General features: G+C 39.2%; 1 long non-coding RNA gene across 1 annotated transcript; it reads right to left on the bottom strand.

Annotated features, from left to right (window-relative positions):
* Positions 1-1,313: 1,313 nt before the first annotated feature.
* On the bottom strand, positions 1,314-2,067 carry LOC307143026. Its single transcript, XR_013818551.1, has 4 exons — positions 1,997-2,067; positions 1,766-1,860; positions 1,623-1,673; positions 1,314-1,403 (listed from the first exon to the last, which is right to left on the bottom strand). It is a non-coding gene; the product is annotated as an uncharacterized lncRNA (long non-coding RNA).
* Between the last annotated feature and the right edge of the window lie 12,732 nt (positions 2,068-14,799).

Below are 14,799 nucleotides of genomic sequence, written 5' to 3'. Positions count from 1 at the left end.
CTGATCTCTGGTGCGGCGGCTTGGGTTCCTGTCAGGTCGGGGTTGGACTTCAGGCTTCGGGTCAAGTCTCGAGCTCAAGCGCTCCACCAAGGACAGCAAGTGTTATTTCCTATCCAATACAAAGATTATATGAACATGTGAACTCATGAATGTTTTTTTAGAGCTGATTTACAACAGAACTGAATTCTTGCAATTGCGTCACTGATTGTGTCATTTTCCTGTTTATTACTGTGAAGCCGCTCTGAAACAATCTGTATTGTATAAAGCGCTGTATAAATGAAGCTGACTTGACTATAACAATGAACACACATTTGAAAACCTCACTACAAATAATCCAGAACTGAAGATAAATGATCATAATCCTACTCTGTCTGTTAGACTTCCTCACACCTGAAATCACTGATCGAGTGAATCTCCTGCACTTCTCCTGAACTTCTCCAGATCATTTCTAATCCACTCATGTTGTAACATCTGCTCTAACGTCGGCCGTTTCGTTGGATCCCGGGCTAGGCACTTGCTAATCAGATCTCTGCATTCTGTACACATTTTATTAAGGAGCGGCTGGTTAGTCATGACCATGTGACACGAACGTTGGCATCTATGAAAACAGCATCTGATGAACAATAAACTGAATGTATTTCAACTTGAAAAATCTTACATACTTCACCTTTACCTGTTTCTAAACAGAGCCTTTGCTTTATGTGTGTGTGTTTATATATGTTATCAATATTTTTCACTCACCTTTGGATACGTTGGAGTTCTGAAATGCAACTTTGGCTTGTGTGATTTCCTTTGTATTGCCAAAGGGAACACAAGCGTTCATCATCTCGTACAACAACACCCCTAGAGCCCAGACATTTGTTGGGATGGCGTGGAATAGAGGTTCAGTGAAGACTTCAGGCGGGGTGTAACTCAGTAATCCTGTAAGCAAGACATTTGCACATTGTTGAGCAATTTCTTCAAAGCATCAAATTATCAGAAAGTCAATACATCCAGGTTTCCACACTCCAAAAATACTCACCACAGTATATGTTGCTCTTGTAGCCATCGTCACTAAGTAGCTGACCGCAGCCGAAGTCTATCAGCTTGAGCTCTAGCGTGTTTGTCTTCACCAGGAAATTCTGTGGATGAACGTCATTATGAAAAACGCCATGCTCGATGCAGTGTTGCACTGCCAGCACAGCCTGTCTCATGATGACCCGAGCTGTGGTTTCATCCAGTGGAGGATCACGAAGGATGAAGTGGAGCAAGTTCTCGCAGGGTTCAGGGAACTCCATTATGAGGTCGAATGTCCGAGGATGTTCAAACCAGTCGTACAGTCGGATGACGTAGGGGCTTGTGGGTTCTTGCCTCATCATGAGCAGCAGCGCCACTTCTGTTACGAGAGGTGTGGGATGCCCGGGCTAGAGAAAAGTAGTAGACAGAAGGTTAGCTGGGTCAAAATCTGAAGAAAACATATCATTTTTAAATGTACTTTTCTTTGATCTTTATAGATACGATCATCAGAGCCTTTCCAGGTTTACTGATCTATTACATTTACACCTAATGCTTCCTCCAGGAGTATTGACTACAGTAATCAGCACTTAAACAACAAATACACATTTAACTTTTGACCAACTTACAATATCAAGATAACGATCGTTGTTGATCTTGCGCATCTGCTTGATGGCAATCTGCAAAAAACAAAACAAAAAAAAAAAACAATGTTCAATAACTGTAACAGTGTTCAAACGCCTGTTTGTACAATTCAGCAAAATTGCTTTACCTTTTTGCCATCAAGTTTCCGTGTTCCCTTGAACACTCTTCCGAATCCTCCGGATCCAATCATCTCTCCCACGGTATAGAGAGTCTCAAAGGAGTCTGAAAAACAAAATATGAGAAATATATGAGCTTGCTGGATCCTTTGTTTTATATTAAAAATAACAGTGCAAACAAGACAATAATAATACTGTTTAAAACAATGTTGGAGAAATAATGTCTGTGGACTGACCCTTACTTGGCTTGACGCCGGAGTGATCTGGATCAGGTGATGATGGACCAGGATCGGGTTCTGGCTCCAGATCCGCTGGAGGAACAAACGGCTCCACAACATCCTCAGCACTGAGACAACAGCAGAGGAGCGAGCGCCTCATAGCCTGACACACGTTCCTGAAGAAAGAACGATCTCCTTTCCTCTTCTTACATTCTGCAGGTTTTTCTGAAATGAAGAAAACAAAACTGAATTATTAGAAACATCTTTGACGTCGAAATAGGCAATGATATAATGACATACCTTACATTTTACTGTTAAATCCAGAAAAAATAAATAAATGTGCCTGTACTGTGACTGTCTTACGCATGAAATAGCAAAATCTCCATCTGTACACTTTACACCGCCCAGCTTTATTTCAGTCTCACCTGTTGAGCTCTTGTTCACTGGTGAAAGGCCATTTGAAGTCTCCGTTGGCTCGACGGGAACTTGACCTGGCAGCAGAGGCCACATCCACTCTTCGGGGCTGTCGGACCAGGACAAACTACAGTGGCTGCAACTGCCCTGTTCGCTTAGGCTATCCGATCTATGGCCACTCCACTTCCAATCGACGATGTACGAGCCTCGGCTGCTGAGGCTCAACGACTCGCTACAGAACCACCTCACTATATTGTCAGAGAGGGACAAAGATGATTTGGACATATTAATAATCAAATTGTTACTTTATTTTTTTTTTCCAACTTTCTATTTTCAAAGACACATTATTTGTTAACTGAGCCATAACTTCTTCAATAAAAGCCTATTCTGACCTCTGCGAAGGAGTTTAGATGGAGTGGACGGACGTCCATCGTCCTGGCTCAGCCGGCTGCCGCTCTGCCACTCCCTCTTCCTGTCAGTCTGACCTGTGGACACAGAAACACAAAACTCAGAAGACAGAAGTGCTAAATGTGTAGAAGCTCCGGGATCTGTGTCTGGGTCCGGTCCTCAAAACCGCGTCTCCAAACCTCCTGACCAGCCATCTGAGAGAAAGTGGCTCTCCTGGATCTGGAGCGGCCTGAGGCTGGAATTTTTCAGTAACATTAGGGGAGAGTGGGGTGAGTTGTGCCAGTTTTTACTCAAAGTGACTTTAAAGTGAGGCCATGACAGTAATGTCTTCAACTTAAGAACGTACATATATTTCAGGATGTGGTGCATCCCTGAGAACAATAACTTTGGATCTGAAATAAATTGTTTCAGAAATATAGCTTTTGGGGAAAAAAGTGGTCTCGTGGCACAACTTGCCCCTGGTGAGGGGTAAGTTGTGCCTTTGGGGAGAATACGTTGGGGTAAATTGTGCCAGTGATTTCTGAAGTAAAACAGAACATTTTAATGTTATGAACTGTAATGCTATATGAAAGCAAGACAAATTCAATACAAAATTACTAATTTAAGGTTTATTTAGATATTGTCACCCTATTAAACTGTTGGAATAAGTCATATTTTGTAGTTTTTGGGAAAAGACAAAAAACTTCAATACACAATATATTTGATATTTGTGAATCATTTCAGCCAAAAAGGCTTTGGCAATAAATGCCTGTTGGCACACATAGAAAGCTGCCTGTCAAATATGTAACATATAAGAATAAAGTGAGGCTCATTTCTAAACATCCTATTGTGAGTAAATTTCTCTTTATTAACAAAACTGAAATCAGTGTTAGCTAAATGAAACAAATGGCAGGTGAGTCAAACACTGATGAGGCATGCCCATCTCCTCACTTCTCCAGATTATCCCCTGTGGGTATGTAGATCTAGGTGGTCTGGATCTGGCCTTACTACTTAACATCCCACTTGTCAATGCTGCAGGGGAATATAAACTTCTGCTCTCTTCTGGCTGTACCACCAAGTTTTTGGGGTATGGGTAAGGTTTCTTGAGCACCTCTAGGGATGACTCCTTCATCGTTTTCTTTCAATGTAAAGATGGACTTTCCATCCACAGACTTCTTTCAACTTTGGCACAAATCACCCCAGACTCACAAGTTTGTAAAAACTAGCATGATCCAGCAGTTAAGAGCTAACATCATGTTAACTGTATAGACTCATTGTGTAGCCTGCTAAAGCACTAAAACATGTGTGAAATGTTTTCAAACTTGTCTATAATTGTTCAGACGCTACAATCAAAAAACCGTGATCAGAGAAATTTTACTTTGAGAGGGAAAAAATACCGTTTTTTGGGCTAAAATGTGCTAACCTCTCATGCCACATGTCTCCCTTCTTTAGAGGATGAGTAAAATTGATGGCTTTTCAAAATTATGTGGTCACATGACCAATTCCTTCTATGGTTTTCCAGAAACAAATGGGTGGAAGCAGGCCCATCGCAAGGGGGGTGCGAGGCCCTGTGCGAACGTGATGTGCCAGGCCCGGGGGTATAGCCTTTTAACTGGGGTCTACTCTGTTGCTATAGTGACGAACAATTTGTTGTTTATGTGGATATTTAAGAAAAAAAAATCGTATATTCAGTTTAACAGCAGGTTCAAGAAGTTAAACCGTGTAACTGAACTGGGCAGTGCGCACATTTTTACGCTAAAAATATGTTCTAAATTATGAAGGGGTCAAATGCGTTTGCAAAACGCCCAGAATGCACTTGAATTAGTTTGGACTGCTCTCTCACTGAATCATCAGAAGCCATTTCTCAGTCGGTACAATTATAAACAGACAGTATTGAGAGGACCAGCGCTGTTTTTCAGTATTTCCTCTGTGAAAATGAACAAAATGGATGTCTGACAATTTCGTTGCTTTTTGCAGTTTTCGGATTTAAAAAACGTTTAAAACGTCTCGAGATAGAGGCTTTAAGTTACCCATTCTGCGGATCCATTGCTCTCACTGATGCTCCGACAGGTGAGTAATAGTTAGGTTATGATTATTTAACTTTAATAGTGTTAAATAAAAAACCTTTTGTGCATACCGTCAGATGAAATGCAAGCGTCTGTGCTTTCTCCATCCATGCAATAAATGCACATGCTTGAATGAGCGCACATTTCTAGCGTATTTACTTGAACTTCGTAGGTAATATCTATGGTTTGACCCATGTCAGAGGCGGCCAAAAATCTGAAATTTGAATGGACTGGGAATAAAGCTCTATGAACTTGACGTGCGATGCCCCCTGACTGACATGTATGCGCATGAATCACCGTCACACGCACAGAGAAATGGGCTATTGCAAGTTACTGCATAATACATTTTTAACAAGCAGAATAATAAAGCATCACCATACACACTTTTAGCTATGTTTTTTTAAAACTATTATAGTATTTTGAAGGACAAAAACATGAACTTTAACTATTGGCTTTACATCATCAAGTCAGCTGTCGTCTTTACTTTTGCGCGAGGCCCTGTGCGGTCGCACGCTTGGCACAGCCCTTGCGACGGTACTGGGTGGAACTACTTCCCCCCTGGCACAAATCACCCCACTCTCCCCTACATCCCATAAACAAACGAAAAACCTAAAGCACTCACCGCCTGTTTCACCCATCATATTCGCCATCGACCTCCTCGTCCAATCTGGAATAAAAGCAATACAAAACACAAAACACAACACAACAAAACACAATACAATACAATACAATACAATAAACTCTCCTCAAAAATACTCCTCCCAGAAAAGAAAAAAAGAAAAGAAAAACAAAAAATTAATCAAACTCGAAAATAAGAAAAGAACAACAATATAGCACTATCCTTAGAAATAATAAGAACTAAAACTCAAAAATATAACTCTGTGTCCTGCGATGTTCTTCCAGAATAAAAGTCTTGTCTCAGGAATCGTCAAAACAGCTTCAAAATCTCAAAGTCAGCACAGAAAATATTCTGCAAAAGTTTGTGAATTCGCCTCGTCTCTCTCAACAACAGATCGAGATCGGTGTGCATGCACAAGAGTCTGAATTCATAACATGCGTCGCCATAGCAACTAAAACTCAAATCATTCATGAGCAGAGCACGTGACCGCGCATCGATCTGAACACATTTATTGAAGTTACAAACTTAATCTTTAATAAAAAAGTCTGAAAATGTTTCATTGACTCAGTTCAAAACTTTGATTCAGTGATTCCTCTGCATCATCATCACTCAGAAATGCTAGATTTCTCTGCAATTAGACGTCCCCGTTTTCCGGAAATGTCCCCGTTTTACAGCTCGTTCAAAACAGCCCGCATATGGCATATACATTGCAAAAAAGCCCAACATACAGCAGCTGCTGGAGCAATCGTGTAGTGATTATTTCTCCAGCAGATGGCGCTGTGAGCTACGCTGACTCTACTTGGTCGCGCGCGCCGCTTCATGATGAACGTAACCGAGAGCAGAGCGCCATTATCGTCAAATATCACAAGAAACATCGTTATCACTTTCATGGTAGTAACACACTAACCATTCATGTTAAATTACTGTTTGCATGTGCTTTATAACAGATCCTCAACGGGGTGCGGGATTGTTTTGTCCCCAAAAGTTCCACAGTCACAAAGCAGCTCACAACAAATACATAAATGCAGAATACACATACTTAAACACATGCTTAAAATAAGCCTAAAATGCAAAATAACAAGACCAATTAAAGATAGAGTTATTTTCAAGCACAAACGTAACAAAACATTTAAAGTAAAAAAAGAAGTAATTTATACAGTATAAACTTGTGAAAATGAAAGTATTAAATACAATTACATTTGTTAAATAGTTTATTTGTATAATGTGTTTTTGTTAAGTCATGTTCTAATATTGTTTTGAACGGCTTGTGATTTACAGTGGTGGTTTTACTATTAACTGTTTTCATTGTTTGATTGTTTTTTTGTTTTGTTTTTGCGGGTGCGGTGAATTGTATTAAAACCAGACCAACTAAATCATAATAATTATTCATGTTAATAATAATATAGGGAGCCCACAACGACAACAAAAAACATTCAAAAATATATTGTCCCCGTTTTTAATTAATCGACAGGCCCAATAACAAATGAGATTTCTTAGTGATATTTTGACCACTCAAATAGGAAATGTCCCCGGTTTCCATTTCAGAAATCTGGTCACCTTACTCTGCATGCATCAAAATGGGTTGGTAAATACTTTTATTTATTTTTTACTATATTTTGCTATATTATTGCATATGAATCAAATAATGTTTCCTTGTATTAGTTTAATGGTGAATTTTTGTAGTTCTTATATTTTAACTTGTTTCAGGGTATTAAAATGTAAGGTTATATATGTGTGTGTGTTTAAAATCAACACAAATTCAACAAAAATTTTTTTTAACACAAATTAAAGAAAATTAGATTTTTTTTGCAGTGTGACTAACACTTATTTCTATCCAGCGATTCATGGCATTCATGTCAATAATGTCAACAACAAAAAACATTATTGAGTCATGTACACTAGTATACAATGCCTGTGTACCCTCTATAAGAAAATCTATTTATGCTGTTTTATTTGTTCTCTTTCTCATTGTTCCTAAAAATATAACAAATAATATAGGCCTATATAAAAATGTAGTAGGCCAATGCATCCCTAACCAGTCTTAAGGGAAAGTTCACCCAAAAAATAAAATTCTGTCACCACAAAGATATTTAGAATGTTTGTAACCAAGCAGATCTCGCCCCCCATTTGACTACCATAGTATTTTTTATCCCTTTAAAAAGCCCAATTATTCCTTAGAATAGCAGTGATTTGGAAAATGCTGTTGTTATGGTCTGAAGTGTTAAAATGGTCAACTGAGACCTTGTTTGTAACCTCTAAAATAGGCCTACAGTTTTGATTTAGATTTTTTGAATTTTATTAGGTTTGATTCAAATGGTAAATACAGACATTTGTGATCTTTGTAAATATCCAGTGCAGTTTTAGTCTCATGAAATTACAAACATTAGTCTTGCTTCATGTCAGAGAAGCTGATTTAAGGGCACAACACAGATGACCTCAGTGTATGTTGTCTTCCAGTGTACACCACTAAGCTGCTGATTAAAACCCCAAACTGTTGCTTTAGACATAAATGAAGATGCAAAGGCCATAAAAGGATGACATTTCTCTTAACATGCCATTTGAAACCTTTAAAATACAACATGTATGGCAAAAGGTACAAAACATTTAAAATTAACATGATTACATAATGAAGAGTTAGACGTACATTTATTTTAAACAACTAAAGTCAGAAAAAGTGACCTTTAAGTTAAAACATACAGTATGCTTTTATATTTGCATTACCACCTATCTTAAGTGTGAGCATTTGACAGAGGTTTTGTTTTTGTTGACAGACAGACAGACAGACAGACAGACAGACAGACAGACAGATAGATAGACAGACAGACAGACAGACAGACAGACAGACAGACAGATAGACAGATAGACAGATAGATAGATAGATAGATAGATAGATAGATAGATAGATAGATAGATAGATAGATAGATAGATAGATAGATAGATAGATAGAACACTTTTACTTCAAAGTCATGGTTCAGCGAGTTAAATATTGTGGCAGTAGCGACATCTGCTGGTTGAGAGGTACGTAGCATAGGCCTATGCACATTTCAGTGAAATTTTTAGCTTGAGCTATCTTTCTTTAAAATAAAAGCTTCTTGGTTTGATATTTTGTGATATATATAGTTATTCTGAATATTGTGTCCAAATACTTCTATATTATTTACCATTATTGCAGCAAATACGTTACCGTTTTTCTCAATCGCTTTGGCTCAATTCTCGAATTTCTTATTGATTTAAGCAAATTGCAAATGTTTTGGCACGTGCGCAAAAGAGTTAAGTACAATTGTCTACAATTTGCACAATGACTAAATGCACATGGCTTGATCATCAAAACTGATGGGTTTGATTCTCAGTGAAACTGTCAAACACTTCACAATTTATAATCTTTCATCGTGTGAGCCATCACATGCAAAATTATCCATTCAGTGATTAATCTGTCAGACATGTTATATTCACTGGTGTAGTGCAGGCTATACGGCGTATACCCACTTCTTTATCAGTCGGCATTGAGTATACACACTTTTAAATCCCCTCTGATGCGCATCATTCAGCAAGTTCTGCATTAGCCATGACAGTCCAGCACATCATTTATAATTATATGTATATAACATTGTATCACAAAATTACAATTCAATTACTATTCTTTATCGATTAACTTGCAGTTAGTGAAGGCAGGATAGGCGGAATCAGTTCTCCTTGCCCCTTAATATTCAACACGCACACACAGATGTCCAAATATCCATCGTGTGGAGTATCTCACAAGAACACAGTCGGTTATGGCTTAACGAAAACAGGTGGGTAATAACTGGATATGTGTCAGAATATTACGTCGATTTATTCAGCAGCCCAATTCCTGTCTGTCATTCATGTTAATCAAACAACTACAGGTGTTAAATAAATGTATACATATTAAATAAACCTACTCTATCTGATTTTTTTTTTTTAATTTAGGCTATTGTTTTTGTAATTTGCTTATTTGTTCTTTTATATAGCCTAAAAAATAACTCATATCATATTAAATTTCTCATATTAGCCTGATGCCCATATTGCCCACCCCTTGCCCACCTGCACATACCAGCTGATATGCAATGTAGTCTTGTAAAAAAATGTTTTACAGTGTAGTTATAGTAATTAGCTATTGAAAACAGATACATTTTTCAATAGATAGCTTCAATAGCCTTTTTCAAGATGATATTTTTAAAAATGTTGGTAATCAGACAGTTGGCAGCTCCCATTGACTTTCATAGTGTATATTTTTTCCTACTGTGGAGGTCAACTGTCTGATTACCAACATTTTTAAAAATGTCATCTTTTGTGTTAAACAGAAGAAAGAAACTCAGTTTTGGAACAACTTGAGGGTGAGGAGATTACAATACAATTTAAATTTTTGGGTGAACTATACCTTTAAGAATGATTATACTACATGAATATGGTACCTGGAGCACAGGTTTTATCGGCTGACTGTATTTTGTCGCTTATAATAAATTGGAATTTTGGATGGGTGCGTATGAGGCTGGGAGGGGGGGGGGGGGATCACAGTATACTCACTACAAAAAACTAGACTACACCACTGGGACACGCCCCTCACTGCTGATTGGCTACACGTGTGTTTTAGTGCTCGGTCTGATCCACTTTCAACAGCGTTTCTCAGAATATACGCACTGCACCTTTAAGGACCTGTCAGCCTGCGCCATCTAGAGTTTCAGGACAGAACTTTTAATTTGTTTTTGGGAAACTGTTCCTGTAAGCTTCAAGATTGACCGAAATCATTCTAAAGGCCAAAGTATGCAGGAGGGTCAGCGTACAGAGCGCATGACGCAAATTTGATTAGTAATTAGTTTATCCACAATGTGGCAACCGTGCCCTTGGTGCGTCGATTCACAAGATAGTTGAAGATTAGAAAGTACCCTCATTTTAACAACGCTAGCATTAAAGAAGAATACAAAGATATTTACATGGGTTGTAACTCGTGGCGAGAGATTGCTCAAAACTGCACGTGTCAAACGCCTGTGTAAGTGTACGAGTCAAAAGAAGTGTACTTTGCAAGGCTGTGCGTTCAACAAACAAATTATACTTTTATTCAAAGGGGTCATCAGGTCATATATAAGACACTATTGTCAGGATGTACCAGCGGACAGAGGTGTAAAATACGTGACAGGGACAAAAATACACAGTCCAGAGTGGTTTTAACTCCCAAGGTGGAAAGAAATAAATATATTTAGTAGCAAAAATAATCAAAATATAATACAGAGGAAAATAAATTTGCAATACACAAATGTAAATTGGCTATGCCGATGTACAGGACCAAAACCCACAAACGAGATTGAATCTCTCCACACTCCCTCCCCTGCCTCTTGGCTGCCTCTTTTATAGGCTTTGGCTCCTCCTATTTTTGGAACATATCATTTTAGGGGAAAACCTATAAGTTATAAACAGGTGACAAGGCATAAACAAACAAACTTTCATGACATTTCAACTCTACAACATTTATTATTTACATCTATTAACATGTACAGAGCTCGAAACAATAAAGACAAAACATACAAGAAAACACTTCCATCCCAGGCTCTCTCCCTCCCCTATGAGGTCAGAACCCGATGGAGTAATCTTTGATGAGCAAACGCTAGTTTAAATATGGCTACTTTCCATGTGTACTGGTGTGGCATGTGAGAGGTGTGATGGAAATATTTTATATAACGGTCTCAGAAATGGTCAAAGAGTTATTTAGCATGACACTACAGAAAAACGCAGACTAAGGATGTTCAGGTCAAAGACCATGTAGACTTAGCCAAAAAGGTGCAGTCATATGATTACCTTAAACCAATCACCACAACCGACCACAGTTAAGAAGGCTTGAGTAACATTGATTTTCAATCAACTGTAAGAAACATAAATGTACATGCATCTTTCTGTTCAGGAGACTCATTTGGTTGTTGTGACCAGTGATCTCGCAGCCGTGAATAAAACTTCATTTCAGCAAAGAGCAACTTGGGAGTGGTGTCAGGTATATATGCTGCGCAGCTGAGGAATAGAAGTACTAAAGATTCTGCGCTCAATAGATCACAGCGGAGACAGTGATAGTGTTGGAAGTAGGGCTGTGCGATATTGAAGAAAAATGCGATATGCGATATCCTTGTTAAATAATGCGATATTCGATATGTGACACGATATTGTTTTAAGTCTGTAAAATCTTTATTTATTTCCCCAACTGATATCTTTCACTTGAAGCATAACTGACTGTGTTTACATGAATACTCTTCAAGACAGCCATTTTGACACAACTGTGTGTATTTGACAGTTCGAGTGTGTAACAAGACACAAAAAAAAGAGCGGCTTGTGCGCACGTTTCGGTGAGTGTCAGACAGCACGAGACTGCAAGGAGTTGTTTTTCGCAAGTTATTGCGTTTAATAACTCTTTTTAACGTCAAGCAAGTCACATAAGTCGTGTGCTCAGTCTATTCTCTGCTATATGCATCGACATAAAACGTACATTTTTCACAATGTTGAAGTAGACTATTAAAATCATTCAGATATTGCATGCCCTTGCGATATGCATATTGCGATATGTACATTTGTGATATTTTGATATATTGCGCAGCCCTAGTTGGAAGACTATAGAGCCGTTCTCGGGGTGAGGCAGTAATACGTTAGAGTCTGCAGAGACCAGCGTACACCTGAGAAGGATGGTGAGAGTGTATAGATGCTAAAGACCTGTGTGCTCGTGTGTTTGAGTAAACGCTAGTGATAGTAGCTTCACGACGGGACGCCGTCACCTTACTTCGGGAGGGGAATTACCTCGAAGTATTGAAATTGTGTTAGATGTATTCGAGAAGGGAATTACCTCGAGATACTGTAGTTTTATATTAACAGAATTGTCCGTGGTGAAGTCAGATAAACGGATTGAGAATTCCCACGACAGAGGTGAACCAGAAGGGATGTTTAGCTGTTTGAAATGCATTGAAGTTAAACTGATAACTGAATGAAATGAAATAAACTCTTATGGTGTAAAGTATTTTTGGTGTTCTTCTCTGTGTAATGATATTAGAACAGCATGCGTCACTGAACATTTAAACAAATTCCAGCATTAAACAAACAAAACAATGAAACGAACAACTTGGGACGATGAACGGGATGTTACAACACCGACATCAGGGCTGCAAACACACAACTACACCAGGATGGCACATTTTGCCGGCATTTATGCTGCGTTCCAGGCAGGTTTCTGAGCCCGTAAGTTACGACTTCAAACCACGACTCACGACTTTGTAGCGTTCCAGGCAAAGTCACGCCGAACTGCCTGAGCGGTAGCTTGATGTAAACAAAGCGTGGCGGACCGTACGGGGCTTATGCTCATTTACAATCACTTCTATCGCCAAAGGTGCTCACTCCTTGCTTACTTGAGGGAAACGGAGGAGAAAAGCGGCGCATAAGGCAAGAGAAGCTGTTATACCTTTTATTTTATGTTATTTGTATATCTGGAAATGTATTTGGTATTATTTTATTCTTGCACTCAATGGCCTGAAAACGAGCTAAGGCTAGAAAAGCTGCTGATAATGCATAACATTTGCGGATGAATAACGTTAGAGCAATACCTTAATTTTAAAAAACGATTTGGGTTTTAATGTACGACTTTCATAAACACCGCATCCGTAGGGGCTGCCATTGTTGCTTCGCGGGCTAATGTGACGTCAGAGCTCGTAACTGGGAGTACATCGATCTAGTACGAGTTCACGGGTGGGAAGTCACGGGTTTGACTGGTGCACTTTCATGGGAAGAAGGTTGGAAAAACACGGGTCGCCTAGAACTCGGCATTAGTTTGTGTGTATGTGTAATGGTGGAAACAGTTTGTTGTGTGCACATGCCCATGTTCAGTCCCTTCAAAATAAAAGTCCGGGGTCACAGTCAGTCTGTGACAACTATATAAATAAAGATGAGTTGTTCTAACTAAACAAAGCAAATGTGGCTGTGATGACTTGATGACTCTTTCCAGTCTTCGGTCTCTCGTGTTCTCGCTCAGACGTGGGCCGGCTCTGATCTCTGGTGCGGCGGCTTGGGTTCCTGTCAGGTCGGGGTTGGACTTCAGGCTTCGGGTCAAGTCTCGAGCTCAAGCGCTCCACCAAGGACAGCAAGTGTTATTTCCTATCCAATACAAAGATTATATGAACATGTGAACTCATGAATGTTTTTTTAGAGCTGATTTACAACAGAACTGAATTCTTGCAATTGCGTCACTGATTGTGTCATTTTCCTGTTTATTACTGTGAAGCCGCTCTGAAACAATCTGTATTGTATAAAGCGCTGTATAAATGAAGCTGACTTGACTATAACAATGAACACACATTTGAAAACCTCACTACAAATAATCCAGAACTGAAGATAAATGATCATAATCCTACTCTGTCTGTTAGACTTCCTCACACCTGAAATCACTGATCGAGTGAATCTCCTGCACTTCTCCTGAACTTCTCCAGATCATTTCTAATCCACTCATGTTGTAACATCTGCTCTAACGTCGGCCGTTTCGTTGGATCCCGGGCTAGGCACTTGCTAATCAGATCTCTGCATTCTGTACACATTTTATTAAGGAGCGGCTGGTTAGTCATGACCATGTGACACGAACGTTGGCATCTATGAAAACAGCATCTGATGAACAATAAACTGAATGTATTTCAACTTGAAAAATCTTACATACTTCACCTTTACCTGTTTCTAAACAGAGCCTTTGCTTTATGTGTGTGTGTTTATATATGTTATCAATATTTTTCACTCACCTTTGGATACGTTGGAGTTCTGAAATGCAACTTTGGCTTGTGTGATTTCCTTTGTATTGCCAAAGGGAACACAAGCGTTCATCATCTCGTACAACAACACCCCTAGAGCCCAGACATTTGTTGGGATGGCGTGGAATAGAGGTTCAGTGAAGACTTCAGGCGGGGTGTAACTCAGTAATCCTGTAAGCAAGACATTTGCACATTGTTGAGCAATTTCTTCAAAGCATCAAATTATCAGAAAGTCAATACATCCAGGTTTCCACACTCCAAAAATACTCACCACAGTATATGTTGCTCTTGTAGCCATCGTCACTAAGTAGCTGACCGCAGCCGAAGTCTATCAGCTTGAGCTCTAGCGTGTTTGTCTTCACCAGGAAATTCTGTGGATGAACGTCATTATGAAAAACGCCATGCTCGATGCAGTGTTGCACTGCCAGCACAGCCTGTCTCATGATGACCCGAGCTGTGGTTTCATCCAGTGGAGGATCACGAAGGATGAAGTGGAGCAAGTTCTCGCAGGGTTCAGGGAACTCCATTATGAGGTCGAATGTCCGAGGATGTTCAAACCAGTC

Source organism: Gobio gobio (genome assembly GCF_949357685.1).
Source record: "Gobio gobio genome assembly, chromosome: 19".
NCBI classification, from domain to species: domain Eukaryota; kingdom Metazoa; phylum Chordata; class Actinopteri; order Cypriniformes; family Gobionidae; genus Gobio; species Gobio gobio.
Note: the sequence above shows the minus strand (reverse complement) of the source record. Positions and strands in the feature narration are given on the sequence as shown.